Source organism: Vulpes lagopus, chromosome 8, assembly GCF_018345385.1.
Source record: "Vulpes lagopus strain Blue_001 chromosome 8, ASM1834538v1, whole genome shotgun sequence".
NCBI lineage: Eukaryota > Metazoa > Chordata > Mammalia > Carnivora > Canidae > Vulpes > Vulpes lagopus.
Genome location: NC_054831.1, coordinates 33,231,280 through 33,243,835, shown reverse-complemented (window position 1 = coordinate 33,243,835; position 12,556 = coordinate 33,231,280).

Below are 12,556 nucleotides of genomic sequence, written 5' to 3'. Positions count from 1 at the left end.
AGACTTCAGGCAGTAGAACTTGAGTGAGAAGGGCCACCAGAAAGTACTAGTTTGAAAAGCATTCTGATTAAAAAAAAAAAAAAAAAGCTTTGGTCACAATTGCACTTAACAGACAAAGTATAACTCACTAAGTGGATATGAACACAGGTCCTTTAGGTTCTACCATGATAAATGTTAATAAACTGCTTGGTCACCGATGGTTTGATTTGGGTGGGGGTGGAGATGAGAGTGAACAGTATAATCATATTTAGTTTTTACATTTTAAAATTGGATTTTCCCTCTCTCTCTCTCTTTCTGTCTCTCATGAATAAATAAATAAAATCTAAAAAAAAAAAAGGGCAGCCCAGATGGCTCAGCGGTTTAGCGCCGCCTTCAGCCCAGGGCATGATCCTGGAAATCCAGGATCAGGTCCCACGTAGGGATCCCTGCATGGGGCCTGCTTCTCCCTCTGCCTGTGTCTCTGCCCCTCTCTCTGTCTTTCATGGATAAATAAATAAAATATTTTAAAATTGGATTTTATTCATCATATGTTGATAGAGATGCCAGCATTGTGAATTGATCTCAGTCCAGTTGGCCCATTTAGTGCATGGGTAGGAGTGTGAAATTAGATTCACCTCCTTGAAAACCACTAATTTATAAAGAAGTAAAACTCTGCAATACAACAGTGCATGCCTATAGTATTTTTTCAGGGTAGTGTTATGATTTCAATTCATGTAGAAAATGAAAGCAGGTGTTACATTGTGTTGCTATTTAGGGTGTCCATGACCCCAATGACTAGGGTCCTGCTCCCTCATGGAGATACAAGCAGTGTGAAAGAGTGCTCTCTATTTAGCCAGTCACCATAAGCATTAATATTAATAAACAATAAAAGTAGAAATCACCTTTCCCTATGGTCAAAATCCAGAGATTTTTTTCTCTAGCCTGTTAATTATTTGGAAATTTCTCTGGAATCATTTTTCTCCTGATTTAATGGAAAAAAAATGTTTCCATAAGCTTATTTTAAACTCAAATGCTCTGCCTAATGTATTTATGCACATTATCTTTTAATCTTCAGTATACAAGACAATTACTTTCTTGCATCCCTGTTTGCAGAAGCTGGGCCATCCTGTTGGCACTACATACATAATGTATGGCAATCAAAATGTCAAGCATTACTAATCCATCTCCAAATCCATTTATTAAAATTCTAAAACATTTCTTATATAGTCATTCACTTTCTCCCTTTTAAACTTTATTTTACTGAATTATTTTTCCCATGACATTAACAAAAAAGATACCTTAAGTTTCAAAAGAAAATAGAAAGGGGAAAAGAGCAAGCCAGAATATTTCTGATCCATCCTGGCTTTCCTTGATCACTAAGTAAATGGCTAGATCATAGATTTCTTATACAAGAATACCTGGAATTAGAACTATGAATACAATTCAAATATCCTTTTTAAAAAATAACTTCATGAAAAAAAAAAAATAACTTCATGAGATTTAGGTCTCTTTTCAATTAAGGATTTTTTCCCCTATTAACACTTTAATTCTTTAGTATTTATTTAAAAAGCCCTTTTTCTGAATTGTTTTCTTTTGAACTCTTCCTTCTGGTATTTGTAACATTGATTTATGAATTTCCAGCAAATAAATTCTTTTTTTTCAGCAAATAAATTCTTATACAAAGTATTGCATGATTTCAAAAGGTAAATGTTTTTGTAAAGATCAATAGATTCCTGCCACCACCCCCACCCTATCCGCATGGAGTTCTGGATATTCTCTAAGTAACTTGTAAATGTGATACAAGTCGGCATTGTACATTAAAGTCCAAAAATGTATTTCTCATTCTAATTTTATATTATTACTCTGCAGAGCTGAAGTTTGTGCACTGTAAGATTTTTTATAGCCCCAAATATATTTTTCTCTTTGATTGTAGAATGTCTCAGCAAGACTTTTTATGGTCAGCCAGGAATTTAAATAATACTAAGAGTGTGAACTGTTTGTAGTATTATGTTTGCAGATTTTTGGTAAGCAAATGCAAGTTAGATCATAATATTTACAAAACTCTTACTAAAACTTTATTTTTTGTGTTATAACAGTATCTTTCCTAGACTAAATTGTAACTGAAAAGAAGCATTTTATAAGCTAAGCAATAAAAAGTGGCCTTAAATGTAAATCATCAGCTCTGTAGTTGGTTAATTGTTTTTATTGGTAGAATCCTTGACGAGGTTTTCAAAGTAAAACTTTTCCTCTAGATAGAATAAGGAGCAAAAATTTCTTTCCTACAAAAGAAGCTTGAGAAATTTCTGCAAAGGCTGTTCTATCTTTGCACAGGTACTTAGGAACTTAAAGTAGCATCTTCTCAGAGTTCCTGTAGCATTGCTACTACCTCTTGCTGCATGTTCTCCAGAAGAACTAATGTCCTGCATGTTGATCCTGTCTGTCCCCTTCACTCTCCTTCAGGCACTACCCTGATAAGATTAATGGGGTTTCAAGAGCAGTGAGATCACTTTGGGCTAGCAAGGCTGGAGTTAATCGTTCTTGGTGATGACTTTTCTGTATATAATTACAAATAATTGTGTAGTTGTCATCTTTGCTTTTATGACACTTGGCAATACCTGTCATGTGTCCGACTTCAAGTCCTTAATAGAAATGCAATTCTGCTTAGGCTGTTTCTGCTTGACAAATCCACTTGGGAGATGATTTCCAGGGACACAGGGTAACGGAGACCCCTGGCTGCTTTGAAGGCTCTACGGCAATGCAACACTCGAAATTCAACGCCACCAAACACTGATTAGTGAAAATTTCCCCCATTCAGACCATACCTACGTGCCAACGTCTGTTCTGATGGAGCTTTTGAAAAGAGGCTCGGCTCTCGCGCGGGAGGAGCCCCCCGCCCCGCCCGCCCCGGGGAGACCGGCCCGACAGCACACCCCGCGACCAGGTAGCCGAGCTGCCAGCGAGAAAAAGGGAGAGGGGGCAGCGACGGCAGCCTGGGGCTCCTCCGAGAGAGAGCAGAGCGGGGGCGGGGCGAGCACATCGGGGGCGGGGCGAGCAGAGCCGAGTCCCCGCGGTCGCTGTCCCCAGGCGGGTCCCGGCGGGCCTTCTGCACAGCGCCCCTGGGGTGGCTGCTGCGGGGCCTCGGGGACGGGACTGGGACGGGACTGTGGGGCTCGTGCGCTCAGGAACCAGGCGCAGGCCCCAAATGACTTGGGTCGCAACGAAATCCAGGTGGTCAGACCCTCCGTCAGTCCGTCAGTCCTCAGGGACCTGGGGCTCCCGAGATGCTTGATCATGGATGCGACCCCTCGCGTTAGCAGGCGTTCCTGCTAATTGCTAATTCTCTGAGACAGAAGGTCCTGCGCCCAGCAGCACTCCCCCACCCCCACCTTCAGGGTCACCAAGGTCATGGACAGGGGTCAGAATTCCGCACCGCTCCTTTCCAGCCCTTTGACTGCAGCAAAGTTGTTTAACCTCTGACTGTGCAGACGGGTTTTCACATCGGAACAGTGAAAATTTGCAAGGAACAAATGAGAATGAACAGAACATACTTGTCGTAGTGCCTGCCCCAGAGTAGCGCTCAGGAAAGCCTCAGCCAAAGTACCTAAAGGTAACCCTGGCCAAATTTTCTGGGGCCTATACAGGTATACTATTTACCTTTATTCTATACGTGCAATGGACTATTATTCAGCCCTAAACAGGAAACTCTGCCACAGGCTATGGCAGGGATGAATCTTGAGGACTTATGCTAAGTGAGCAGGCCAATCACAGGCCAAATGACTTATGATTCCATGGGCTCTGTCCATCTACAGTAGACATGGTGGAGGCAGAAGGTAGCATGATGGGGGAGGAAGGCAGGAGTCATTGGGGGACGGTACCTTTGGGAAAGATGACAAAGCTCTGGAGACAGATGGTTTGAATGGACTTAACATGACTTACTTAAACATAGAGAAAATGGTAAATTTGATTTTGTATGCACTTTGCCATGATCACAACTTTACATATATATTTTTCAAAAGCTAAAAAACATTTTAAATTGAACTGAGATTGACACGTACAGGATGCAGTGCCTAAGTGCACAACACAACCCATCCATTTGAACACACGTAGGTAAGCAACACCCGGAGCAAGAAACAGAACAGGTCTTTATTCCGGAAGTCTCCCTCTTTTTCCTTTTTGACGTCATCACTGTCTACCCTTTTTTGGCATCACTATTCACTCTAAAGTTATTCCTTATGGAAGTGAAGGAGACCATGAGCCAGAGAAGGAAGGAAAGCAATGTAAGGAGGCAGGTCGCTGGGTAGGACTAGCGCAGCTGCCGCATCCCAGCCTGCCTGGTTCACAGCCATCCAGCTGAGCGCTGGCCCTAAAAGGAAGTCAGCTTGGAAAGCTCTGAACTGACCCTAGAAAACTACCGATCCCTGATTTGGAATCTTCTTTGGGCCATTTTTAGTTTCCATTACCTTTTTAGTAGGAAAAACAGAAGTTTGTAGTTTTTTAAATGACTTAGAATTTTTATTGAATAAGCTGTCAATAAATATGTACTAAATATTAAACAAATGAATGCCTACCTTGCTACACACCACAAGAGCCAAACACATCCAGGCAGTTAGGTCAAGAGTTGCAACTTCTGCAAGAACCTCTTTTAAGTTCTAATAGGTCTAATAAGTCCCTCAATGAACTGGCTATAGACACCACTTTCCCCAGAAAAGTTGATTCTTAGCCATCTATCTGTGTGCAGCATTCATGTGTGAGTGCATCCAAACATAAACCTGGACATTTTCTGTTTCCCACAGAATTGCAGCTCATGTTGTCCATAATATGGGCAGGCTCCCCCTCGCCTTTCCAGTTATGATAGACAGCCTCAAAGGGCTTCCACTGAGCTGGAGGTGCCAACTTTGGAACTAGACACTTTTTTGTGGGATATAAGAGATCCCCATCCTTCTGATTTCCCCTGAAAGTTTAAAACAAATAACCCCCAAAAGGCAGTCCTGTCTTGAATGAATTCAGAGGAAGTATATGCATTTTGATAGTAAACCTTCAGGAAACTCATCCTCCCTTCCACAGCCCCAGGGGACAGAGGAGGCAGGTAGCCAGGACAAGGGTGGCCCCGGGAGGGGAGGATGCAGAGGGCAGAAGGAGGGCACAGCTCATCAAGCCCGCCCTACATCTCATCATCTCTAGCTTGCAGTGTCTGCAGGGAGAAATGTAGCGTGCTGATGATCTAAACACGTGCAACAGGGACCCCTGCACAGAATAAAGAATGATCTTAAAAGCATCCCTGAGTTAAGGATTTTATTTCCAAGATCCTCAAAAGACATTCAGAAAGCACACTATCCCCACATACATTTTAACATTTATCTAAAGTGAGTGTGTGTGGGTGTCAGTGTGTGAGAGTATGACTGTGCATGTGTAGACTCTGTTCTTCATTGCACTCTCAGGTTTGTTCTGAAAATACTTAGGACCCAAGCCAGGCAAAACATGAGGCAGATACAAATCCAAATCTCTTTTGCATGCCATTTGCAGCTGATGGATGCTGCGGCTGAGGACACTGGCCATCACCATACTGGGTGAGCTCAAAGTGCCAAGAAAACACCTTATCTCTCCTAGGGCATCCATCACCTGACAGGGGGGATTAGTGTGTTGTGTCATGAACCAAGAACAGGATGTTCAAAGGCAGTGGGGTCTGGAAAGGAAGACTTTTTTCTCCTCTTAAGAAAAATACAACCTAATATCTTAGATCCAAGCACAACAATGAAGGTTTCCCTTACAATGTTCACTCAAGTTTAACTTTCTGAGCCACCCTGTTATCACCATAATGATGTCATCAGGGTATGACCTCCTTCACTTCCAAACTCACATCTGCACTTTTGAAGTCTGGGAGAGCTGCTGCTACATAGAAGATACCCGAAGGCCTATATTCAGTTATTAATTGTGAAGTGTGTAAGAATGTCCAGCACGGTACAAACTAAAGTAAGAATGAGTCTGTGTGTGCTTAGGTTTGTTTGCGTATGTGTTTTAATGAGCAAGGGAGACTTTAATGTACAGAAAGAACTTTACAACAACCTCAAACAACTCTTTAAAAATTGAATAAATTAAAGTAATAAATATAGGAACTTCAGGATCCCTGGGTGGCGCAGCGGTTTGGCGCCTGCCTTTGACCCAGGGCGCGATCCTGGAGACCCGGGATCGAATCCACGTCGGGCTCCCGGTGCATGGAGCCTGCTTCTCCCTCCGCCTGTGTCTCTGCCTCTCTCTCTCTCTCTGTGTGTGTGTGTGTGTGTGTCTCATGAATAAATAAACAAAATCTTTAAAAAAAAAAAAAAAGAATCACCTTAGGTGAACCAATTAATTAGTTGAACCAATTAAACTCTTATGATCAGTTCATTTTATTCTTCTCAAGATCTTGAACTGCATTTATAAGCTCAATATAGACACTTTATTCTGCATATTTCAAATGCCTGAATGACTCAACCTATACTTCTAACTCACAAAACTTTACAACAACCTCAAACAACTCTTTAAAAATTGAATAAATTAAAGTAATAAATATAGGAACTTCAGGGATCCCTGGGTGGCGCAGCGGTTTGGCGCCTGCCTTTGACCCAGGGCGCGATCCTGGAGACCCGGGATCGAATCCCACGTCGGGCTCCCGGTGCATGGAGCCTGCTTCTCCCTCCGCCTGTGTCTCTGCCTCTCTCTCTCTCTCTCTCTCCTCTCACCTGAATGACTCAACCTATACTTCTAACTCACAAAACTTTACAACAACCTCAAACAACTCTTTAAAAAATTGAATAAATTAAAGTAATAAATATAGGAACTTCAGGATCCCTGGGTGGCGCAGCGGTTTGGCGCCTGCCTTTGACCCAGGGCGCGATCCTGGAGACCCGGGATCGAATCCCACGTCGGGCTCCCGTTGCATGGAGCCTGCTTCTCCCTCCGCCTGTGTCCGGCCTGCTTCTCCTCCGCCTGTGTCTCTGCCTCTCTCTCTCTCTCTCTCTCTCTCTCTCTATGACTATCATAAATAAATAAAAATTAAAAAAAATAAATAAAGGTAGGAAGAAGTAAAAAAAAAAAAAATATATAGGAACTTCAAAATTCTTGAATACATTCCAATATCATTCACCCTTAGTCAAACGCTCTTAAATTGTTTAACCTAAAAATTACGAGTCTAAAATTATTGTACATTTCACATAGAAATCACAAACCAATTTTGTCAGATTCCTAATATGCCAGATTGTCCTAAAGATTGAAAACATACTAAATACCCAATATACCAGGATGTTACACTGACAGAGTCAGATCAGTAATTGCCTGGGATCAGGGTGTAGGAAGGCCTGACTGCAAAAGAGGGATGGAAACTTTCTGGTGAAAGTGAATGTTCTCTATCTTAACTGTGGAGGTGGTTACACAAATACACACATTTTTCAAAATTCTTTGAACTGCACCCTTAAAATAGATTCCATTTACTGTATATTCCTTATATGCCAACAAAGTTGACTTAAAAGAGAATATGTATGTGTGTGTATATATATACTCAATGGATACAAACCTAAGATTAACACCAAAGTCTACTGAGTCTTAAGTTTATTTATTTTATCATCTCTATATTTAATTCTAAATAGTTTTTTTATCATTAAGATAAGGTCTAAGAGACCAGGGCCGAGGGAATACTAAGCCGAGGAAGCAGCCACATCCATTTGTTGTTCTTCATCAAGAGTGAAAAAGGCAAATGCAAGAAGTAAGCTTACACTTGAATTTCAGCCAGTTTGAGACCAGCTGCCACAGACATGCTGATGGACTAGTCAGAGACTAGAACCACACACCTGCATGCCTAGGGGACCGTCCCTGAATAGTCAGAGGAAGTGTTTTTGTCTCCTGGGGCTGCTGTGACACATTACCACAAATTTAGTGGCTTATAAACAACACCAATTTATCTTCACACCATTCTGGAGGCCAGAGGTCTGAGATCAGTTTCACTGGATGAAGTCAAGCAGTTGGCAAGACTGGTTCCTTCTAGAGGCTCTAGGGAAGAACCCACCACCCACCTCTTCCACTCCTAAAGGCTGTGGCAACCCTGGCTCTTGGCTGCATCACTGCAATCTATATCTGCTTCCATGGTCATACCACCTTCATTCACCTCTGTGACCATCAAATTTCCCTATGTCTCCTCCCACCTTCCAAGGATACTGGTAATTACACTTAGGAACACCCTGAGAATCTCCCTATCTCAAGACCCTTAACTTAGTCACATCTGCAAAGTTTCTTTTTTCTTTTAGGGTAATAGTCTCAAATTCTGGGGGTTGGGGTATGGACTCATGGGGTACCATTAGTCAGGTCATCAAAGGAGTCAGTGCTTGGGATGAGATAGGCACTTCTCATGACCTGCCTCAAGGGTTGTGTGCCCAGCCTCATCCGTCTTCCACATTTGTATCAGAATGTGGATGAAGACATAGAGAGTATGTTTATTACACAGACAGGTCATAAGACAGAAGGGACTTGCTGAGTGAAATATTCAGGGTTCCCCAGCATCTTGTCATCCTGGACTGTTGGGCTACATCCAACTAAATGAATCTCCATAGAAATCAAGGTAAGTACCTGTACTTAGGTCCACAATCCAGCTGCGTATGTGGGAGGCGGCCCTGGCAGGAGCCTGTGTGAGCAGCCACGGCCCAGCTCCTATGAGCCCGGCTGTGACCTGCCTGGTGAGGTCAGGGAGGCCCCAGACTCCATCATGACATAGAGGCTGTCCCACTTTTCTGTCCTGGATGGCAGTGAGGCCGAGGCTCGGCATTTTGCCAGTGTTGAAAATGTCAGAACTACTGTAGACAGACCTGGAACCCAGAGAGGAAATTGGTGAAGGAACTGAGTTGTTAGGCTGAAGAGGAAAAACTATGGCTCTTGTGTGTGCAATTGTATTTGCAGGGCTGGCCTAGAAGAGAAGACTTACCTATTTGACCCCAAACCGGGGAAAACTTCAGGGAGTCAGGAGGTCTTCATAACAGGCACCACTGTCCAAAGAGAAAACCACTTCAGCCGGGTTGGCAAGGTGTCTTCCCCACGGTGGCAGGGCCGCTCCGCCGGCCACTCACTCCACTCACTCGGCTCCCTCCATGGCCACAGCCTTCACCCCGCGCAGCCCCCGAACTAACCCCCGCGTCGGTCAGTGGCCCCCGCTCACCTCATTCAGCGCCCGGCGGCCCACTGGGCCCCAGGCCTGCCTGTCAGCCATCTCTTGGGGCCCGGAATCGTGGGCGCCTGATACTTTTTTTTTTATGTAAATGGTCAGTTATTTATTTATTTATTTATTTATTTATTTATTTATTTATTTAATTTCTTTTTATTGGAGTTCAATTTGCCAACATATAGCATAACACCCAGTGCTCATCCCGTCAAGTGCCCCCCTCAGTGCCCATCACCCAGTCACCCCAACCCCTGCCCACCTCCCTTTCTACCACCCCTTGATCGTTTCCCAGAGTAAGGAGTCTCTCATGTTCTGTCACCCTCTCTGATCTTTCCCACTCATTTCCTCTCCTTTCCCCTTTATTCCCTTTCACTATTTTTTATATTCCCCAAATGAATGAGACCATATAATGTTTGTCCTTCTCTGATTGACTTATTTCACTCAGCATAATACCCTCCAGTTCCAACCACGTCGAAGCAAATGGTGGGTATTTGTCGTTTCTAATGGCTGAGTAATATTCCATTGTATACATAAATCACATCTTTATCCATTCATCTTTCGATGGACACCGAGGCTCCTTCCACAGTTTGCTATTGTGGACATTGCTGCTATAAACACCGGGGTACAGGTATCCCGGCGTTTCATTGCATCTGTATCTTTGGGGTAAATCCCCAGCAGTGCAATTGCTGGGTTGTAGGGCAGATCTATTTTTAACTCTTTGAGAAACCTCCACACAGTTTTCCAGAGTGGCTGCACCAGTTCACATTCCCACCAACAGTGCAGGAGGGTTCCCTTTCTCCGCATCCTCTCCAACATTTGTGGTTTCCTGCCTTGTTAATTGTCCCCATTCTCACTGGTGTGAGGTGGTATCTCACTGTGGTTTTGATTTGTATTTCCCTGATGGAAAGTGATGCAGAGCATTTTCTCATGTGCTTGTTGGCCATGTCTATGTCTTCCTCTGTAAAATTTCTGTTCCTGTCTTTTGCCCATTTCATGATTGGATTGTTTGTTTTTTTGCTGTTGATAAGTTCTTTATAGATCTTGGATACTAGCCCTTTATCTGATAGGTCATTTGCAAATATCGTCTCCCATTCTGTAGGTTGTCTTTTAGTTTTGTTGACTGTTTCTTTTGCTGTGCAGAAGCTTCTTATCTTGATGAAGTCTCAATAATTCATTTTTGCTTTTGTTTCTCTTGCCTTCATGGATGTATCTTGCAAGAAGTTGCTGTGGCCAAGTTCAAAAAGGGTGTTGCCTGTGTTCTCCTCTAGGATTTTGATGGAATCTTGTCTCACATTTAGATCTTTCGTCCATTTTGAGTTTATCTTTGTGTGTGGTGCAAGAGAATGGTCTAGTCTCATTCTTCTGCATGTGGATGTCCAATTTTCCCAGCACCATTTATTGAAGAGACTGTCTCTTTTCCAGTGGATAAAGACTGCTTTGTCCAATATTAGTTGACCATAAAGTTGAGGGTCAACTTCTGGATTCTCTATTCTGTTCCATTGATCTGTGTGTCTGTTTTTGCGCCAGTACTACACTGTCTTGATGACCACAGCTTTGTAGTACAACCTGAAATCTGGCATTGTGATGCCCCCAGCTATGGTTTTCTTTTTTAATATTCCCCTGGCTATTCGGAGTCTTTTCTGATTCCACACAAATCTTAAGATGATTTGTTCCAACTCTCTGAAGAAAGTCCATGGTATTTTGACTTTCAAATATTGCATTAGGGATATTAGGGATTACACATTAAATGTGTAAATTGCCTTGGGTAACATTGACATTTTCACAATATTAATTCTGCCAATCCATGAGCATGGAATATTTTTCCATCTCTTTGTGTCTTCCTCAATTTCTTTCAGAAGTGTTCTATAGTTTTTAGGGTATAGATCCTTTATCTCTTTGGTTAGGTTTATTCCTAGGTATCTTATGCTTTCGGGTGCAATTGTAAATGGGATTGACTCCTTAATTTCTCTTTCTTCAGTCTCATTGTTAGTGTATAGAAATGCCTGATACTTGATGCCAGACACAGAGATGCTTTACCAAGTCCGAAGCCCTAATCTCCTTATTGAGGCCTTTACAGTCCAACATCCCTTGGGTATCTGTAACTTAAAGGTGACTTCTTGGGGATCCCTGGGAGGCGCAGCGGTTTGGCGCCTGCCTTTGTCCCAGGGCGCGATCCTGGACCCGGGATCGAATCCCACGTCGGGCTCTCGGTGCATGGAGCCTGCTTCTCCCTCTGCCTGTGTCTCTGCCTCTCTCTCTCTCTCTCTGTGTGTGTGTGACTATCATAAACAAATAAAAATAAAAAAATAAAAATAAAAAAATAAAGGTGACTTCTTTGTATTTGTCTCTATTTTCTATTTTTTCTCAGTTTACATTGCTTTCATGATTTTTAAAAGGCTCTTTTCATTTTTTAACATGAACTTCAACTCTCAGAGAAATCTATTTTGAGGTCACATGTAAAAACAGAAAAACTAAACAAGGGGTAGTGGAAGGGGAGGTGGGCAGGGGGATGGGGTGACCGGGTGATGGGCACTGAAGGGGGCACTTGACCAAATGAGCACTGGGTGTTATATGCTGGCAAATCGAACTCCAATAAAAAAAAAATACATACACACATACATAATAAAAACAGAAAAACTCCGGGTGCCCAGGTGGCTCAGTGGTTGATCAAGTTGTGATCCCAGAGTCCTGGAATCGAGTTCCGCATCAGGTTCCTCTTGGGGAATCTGCTTCACCCTCTGCCTATGTCTCTGCCTCTCTCTGTGCGTCTCTCACGAATAAATAAATAAAATATTTTTTAAAAAGGTAAATGAAATAGGGCAGCCTGGGTGGCTTAGCGGTTTGGCACTGCCTTCAGCCCAGGGCCTGATCCTGGAAACCCAGGATCGAGTCCCATGTTGGGCTCCCTGCATGGAGCCTGCTTCTCCTTCTGCCTGTGTCTCTGCCTCTCTCTGTGTGGTGTGTCTTATGAATAAATGAATAAAATCTTTTTTTTAATTTTTTATTTATTTATGAGAGAGAGAGAGAGAGAGAGAGAGAGAGGCAGAGACATAGGCAGAGGGAGAAGCAGGCTCCATGCACCGGGAGCCCGACGTGGGATTCGATCCCGGGTCTCCAGGATCGCGCCCTGGGCCAAAGGCAGGCGCTAAACCGCTGCGCCACCCACGGATCCCCTTTAAAAAAGTAAATGAAATAAATAAAAACAGAAAAACCCAAATACTAGATATACATTTTATTTTTTTTTAAGTTTTTACTGGCTTTACTGGCTTTGTGCATGTGACACTTCAATAAAAGGTTTACTTTACAAAAAGGCAGAGATCACAACCTGCAGGCTCAAGGGTCAAATCCATGCTGGGAGGGCTTGCTCTGGCCATCCTGAATCAGTGGCCAGTATTA